Here is a 6437-nt window from a genome sequence, read left to right on the forward strand (position 1 = left end):
AAGGGACCTGAACGAATAAAAAAGTATGAGTTGCATTTTTATATGTTTTGGAATTAACTGATAGACACACACACATACACACACACAACAGAATGTCATTAACTCACATGCAAAATTTGATTAGGAAACCCCGTGAGATATTCAAGCACTGGCTGGTCCCCACAAAGATCAGGCTGTCCCCTCATTCTCACTGACCAAAACAAAACATAAACCCCTATCATGGCCACCATCCACTCACACACAATTATTTATGTCCAACAACATCCAGCTGAAAAAAATGTAACAAACTGTTCTGTTCTAATCCTCACTCAAATCTCAGCCGCCCAGGGTGATCTCTAAGGTAACAGATGGGTTACATGCTGGAGAACATGTTCTGTGATTCACTCCAGCAGATAGAATACAATGATTGATGGTTTAAGAATAGAGGTTAATGTCCATGAGCACATGCTGGAGTTCTTTGAGATCAATGTGCTTCTTTTGGGTCAGAGAGGAAAACATGGCGCTGGAGGGTAGGAACAGACAGATGAGGGATGGATGTCACAAAACAGGTGAGTGTTTTTTTTCTTGGAAAATGAGGATGACAGGTAAGAAATTATGGTTCATGTGACTCAGCAGGGAATTTCAGTGGGGTTTCAGTTTTAAAAAGTCATAGCAAAACATTTCCTGTTTTGACATCAGTGGTTGAACTTACTGGATATTTGCACCAGTATACAGTAAAATTTTCCCTGTCAAATCAAAAGTGTAACCAGAAAAAGAAACTTTGTAGTATTTAGCATTTAAAAGTCAGTTCTGCAACTTCTAATTTCTCTAGTTGAACACATCTAATGGTAAATCAAGTGTCTGGAGTTTGTTGAAAGTCAAAAGAGAGTGTTGTTCAGAGCCACTTTGAGCTGGGCTTCATTTTAGCATGAAATGTTTCACAGATGGGACTAACAATGTTTCTATGTACACATATCAAACAGACTTTGAAATCCAAGGAACTGCTTGATGTGTGCAAACCGAATGTCAGAATAAAGTTTAGAATCAGAAATGTGCCATTAACGTGATGTGACATTTTCATTGGCCATTTTTGCTGTAATATAAGCCATGCAGTTCAGACATTTAGAGCAAATCCAGCTTTAACTTCTCGTCCCTGTGGAATACAATGGAACAAGCCCAAACCTGAGAAGCATTAATACGGCCTGTGTCAGTGATACCTGTGAGGAAGGCAATTCAACCTGACAGGTAAGTCATGGAACATCTCATTTATATAATCTGTTATATATGTATAGCAGGGGGAGCTGGAGGGGAGGCTTTAAATGTTTGTTTCCTTAATAGACAAATTTCATAGGTCCTCGTTACACTCCTCCAACTGATGCCATTTGCTCAAGGCTAAAAGACAATGGCTGCATTGTAAGGTTAAGAATGATTTTCCCTTCTAAAAGGCTCGATTTGCAGGCCAGACATGGTAAAGTTGTTATATAAGCTGTGATTTCTATGACATACACACTGCATGGAGCCTGTCATGTCTTTCCTTTAGTTTCAACACTAATCATTTTGATATGTAGCAGGAGAAGCCATGAGTAGATTGTGTGTCATATGTGTGTTCTTCTGTTAGTATGGACACATACCAAAATTTCAGTAGCTGATACAAATTTCACAGTTCTCCATATCACAGCAAAGTCAACACATCAAATGTGCTGTAAAATTCATTTTTATATTATTTTATTAATTTATTTCATTAATTAATTCCATTTAAAATTGAAAATAATTGTTTAAATTATTAATCTGAAGGGGCTAGTATTATTTTAGAACATGTCCATTTTCCTTATTTATTTGTTTGTTTATTTGTTTATTTATTTATGGAGCATGTGCGCAAATACATTTGAGGATTCAAAAGGTAAAAGATTGTTATTTGCATTGTTATTAGTTATGTTGGCTATGCTGGTCCACCAATGAATTCTGATCTAGTTTAAGTTTTCCAGTAGGAGGTATTCTTAAAAATGAACTGTATAAACTGGATCAGTGAACAAATTGTTCTTTTTGAGACCATTCTTTGGATGAATGAGGTGTTGGCATACCATGATTCAAGCTGAAACATTGAAAAATCCATTGCTCAGTTGAAAGGTGAGCTGCTTGACCTCAGGGTGATGGTTAGGCAGTTAAATGGCAGCATAACAATTTAAGGCATGTTCCTAGGGAGGGTTACAGGTCAACATGTTTTCAGGTATGAAAAACAAAGTAGTAATGACCTGATACTGGTCTACAAGTCTTTTCTAATTTGTCCAAGACTCAGTGCTATCCAGCTCTGTCTTTTGAAGTGACTCATTAAGAGTTTACAAGGCAATCACAGAGACTCAGAGTGGTACCAGCTGTAGAAACCATATTTATATATACGTATGTAGGGTTAAAGCTCTAGCCAAAGGCATCACATGGCCTGTTGAGATGATTCTGGCAACTCACTTGGTTGTAAACTGTTGTGTTGGTACAGCAAGCAGCTGTAGACATGATCACAGCTTCAAACGAGTGACGTTTTGTTTGAGTCATGATAGGGAGTGGTTTTCCAAATTGTTCTTTTTTTCTTTTGGGTTTGTTTTGCTTGTTATGCTCATTAAATAACTCTTCTCGGAGCACGGGACGTTCTGGAGTAGAGCTCTTGTTTTATTGTGCTCTGTGCTGATGATTTAGTCGGAGACACATGCTAGACTGTAGTTGCAAAATTTTTGGGCGGCTTGATTCATGAATATGTCTTTGTTCACATCCTGTGGGTAAGACGAGGCTCACTGGAGCGAGTGCTTCCCTTTGCATGTCGCATGCAGTGGCACGTGCTGGAAGCACTTTATAATCACTTTCCACCTACCTACCACCCCCCCACCTCCCTAATTTTCGCCTATGTCCCTAGAGGAGAGGTTACTTGGCAGAGAATGTGTGGCTGGACGCCCTTCTAGACAAGACGTAATATACAGTGGTTAGCAATGGGCACAGATATACAAGTGCTTCTGTCCGTGATGATGAAATAGAGGGATACTATATTTGCACCAGGTCATATTACTGAAGAAAGGGAAGTCCATCTAATGTCCTGCTCGTGTACTTTATAATTTATTGTCCTCCTGGAACTCAGACTCCCTTTGGGCTGTTTGCCATTGTAGGGGTGCCCCAAGTCCGTGTACTAGGTCCAATCAAATTTTAGAGAGAACAGTCTGACACAAGCACAGACTTGCACACCCACAAACACACAAGCTGCAGGGAAAAAATCCTTGATGGAAGAAAAAGTGAGAGAGCGTGTGGCTGAGTGAGACCAGTAAATGAAAGCCATGCTCACCCCCCACAAATGTGTGTGTGTGTGTGTGTGTGTGGGGATCGGTGAGGGTGGGTGTGATCGAGGCACGCATCACCAATCTCCTCCCTCCCTGGTCACTATACATCCTGGAGGACTCCTCGCATTGTCTATCACTCAGCAGAGGCACACAGTGAGCTCAAGAAGTCCTGACCTGACACCAGCACCAGCAGAAGAACCAGAAGCAGCAGTCTTAGAGAAATCGGGCAGCATCCCTTCTCAATTGGAGCAGAGCACCATGGCAGGCAGCACTGTCCTTCACTTGGGCTTCCTTCTGACACTCGCAGGAATTCTCCTCCTTGCATGCAGCTCAGCACAAAGAGTCAGAGGCAAGTTCAGCACCACGGTGCCACATATTCACAGTGTCATCCCCTGCAGCATGGGGCACTCATGTCTTTTGGTGATCACTGTGTTTTTTATGATGCACCTGTTTGTGTTTCAGAATATCATGCATTTCTGCAGTAGTTCTTGTAAAATTAAGATTGTAATTTGATGCTAAAAAGATTTTTTTGTGGAGTTGCAGGTGTTGAGCTTTAACCAGCAGAAGGTTTATTATGATTGACCTGTTGCATTTGCATTGCAAGATGCCCTGAACCAGTCATTGGTTTTATTTTTTATTCATTTTTACAAACATGCAATGTATTTTGCACTTGCAGGTGCATTTGGGTGTGCATTTAGCAGATTATTAGGGGAATTATATGCAGCATGATTACAGTTGGGGGTGAAGCCAAACTCTGCAAAGGGGGAAAAAATTATCTTGGAGCCTGAAGGGTGCTGAAAATTGAGGCACGTGCAATTTGTTCGCAATTGTCCAGAATCCAACTTCAGAAACCAGCCAGGCACTTTGATTTTTGTCTTTGCCAGTTGCAAAATGACATTTAATTTTGATAGGCTAAAATTTGAAACAGTAGAGCGATAATGGTTACCTCATGGTGTGTGCAGCTGGCCAAAATCAATGTTTTTTTTGTGTGTGTATATATTCCATGATAGCGCTTGATTGTGTGTTCTAGGGCTTGTTGAATGAATATATTGCACCTTAGCATCTTATTCATAGTGTATTTTGTGTGTGTCGACATATGTTCCAGCACCAGCCTCCTCAGTGCCATAGGTGTATGTGCATATGTAGTGTATATCGTTGCAAGATCTCTTACTCCCAGCGTTCCTGGGTGCTCAGATTAGCTACAGCATTAGTAATACAAGCTTTCGGTTCACTATCAGCACTCGTTTATCAGCTATTAAAAACCACCTCCTCCATCTCCAGGGGGAGGAATGTCTGCGCTGGCTCAGTGCCCTGTCTCTTGTACCGAGCGTCATTCAGCACAGCTAGTCAATCAGCCCAGCAGCGTTCTGTGTTTATATTTCGTTGGCCAACTTTGTTTCCTTATGGATGTTGACTTGACAAAAAGACAGAATTTAAATTACCGGGTGGGGCTGAGTTCAACAAGTGTGAAGACACATTGAAAATGAACCATCTCATCCCTGCTGAAAAGAAACACACTTATCTTGTCAGTTTGCTGGTTTTAGAGTGGTTATGCGCACTTTTCAGCTAGTTCCACTTCCGCAAAAGAGCTTAACAGTTTGGCCAGGCTGAGAGACCAGCTATACTAGGTAAGACAAGCATGACCAGGCTGGGAGACCTTCTAGACCATCTAAAACCAGTTAAAACCAGCAAACCCAGTTAGGCTGTTTTTTTTGTTTTTTTTTCAGCATGGATGAACTTGATTGATAATTGACACCTTAAAAGGAAACAGCAGTCTGAGATGTCTGCATGTTCGCCCAGCTCAGACGTAGCTTCTATTTGTTACTGTACTTCAACTTGCTGCGGGCAAAGACGGCTTAACAAGTCATGTGCAGGCAGCTGTACTGTAAAAGCAAGCGCTGGAGGTTTACAATGCACCCTGAGAACCGAAGCCAAACACTATCAGGGAAGAAAACAAAAACAAAAAAACATTGAATTTTGAATGAGCATGTGCTTGGGAGTGGTGTAAGCAATCAAGGGTCGTCTATAATCTACTAATACTGGTTGTGGTGATATCAAAACGTGTCTAAGTGAGCACCTCAGAAAAGTCAAGACAAAGAGGATGAAAGGACTTGGGGGGTGAAGGGGAGAGGAGAGCAGCTGTTGAGTGCAGAGATCAGAACCGTTGTAAATGTGCCTGAAAGAGGAATGATTTGCTGAAGTCTGGGAAAACAGTAGATTTACACTCCCTTCACGCCCTCAGGTGATTTTGCTTCTTCTGAAGTTTAGTGCCATTGTTTAAATCATCTCCTTGGATATTTGGGTCATGTTTGTCCTGTAATATGGTGCGCAAGAGCCTGGAGTTCTACGTAAGGACCAGATTTCTGGATTTTCCATGAAAAGTGCTGACTTGAAGAGTTCACCCAAAAACAAAATCTGTCATCATTTACTCAACCTCATGGTGTTTCATTACTGCGTGGCTTTCTTTCTTCTGCAAATTAAGATATTTTGAAGAATAAGAATACAAATTAAAATTGTATGCAGACAAAAAATGTTTACAAAAATGTTTGGACCCAATTGACATTCATTGTATAGACTAAAAACACTTTTTTTTTTTTATCTGTAATTCATATAGATTTGGAGTACATGAACATTTTAACTCTTTGAGGTGAACTTATTGCTTATTTAAAGTTATGAACATGATGAAAAAACAAATGAAATAAGTTGATTTGATAAAGTGAACTGACTTTAAATGCAGACTTGGCAAGTGCCTTGTGTAGCATGGCTTCAGTCCAGGAGGAATGCTGTGAATCAAACCGACCCTTCTGAAAATCAGTGTGTTTGTAAATTATGTTTCAAGTGGAACAAGTGCCAGACGTCCGATAAAAACTGGACTGTATTCATGCACAAGCTAAAAACGAACCGTATCTGACAGAACACAGCTTGGGGCAGGGCTTTGGATGGGGGCTGATCAGTCTGAGTCTGGAAATCATTCAACATGAGCGCCAGGAAAGAGCATGCATGATTACGCTTGTCAGTGGTGTCAAATGAGATATACCTTCCCCCTTTACTTCCCCTCCATATCTTTGCTATTTGCCCACCCTCTGCGTTTCTGGATTTTTAAGGTACAACATCAAATCTTTGGATTCAAAAAAGCATTGT

Source organism: Onychostoma macrolepis, chromosome 22, assembly GCF_012432095.1.
Source record: "Onychostoma macrolepis isolate SWU-2019 chromosome 22, ASM1243209v1, whole genome shotgun sequence".
Classification (NCBI taxonomy): Eukaryota; Metazoa; Chordata; class Actinopteri; order Cypriniformes; family Cyprinidae; genus Onychostoma; species Onychostoma macrolepis.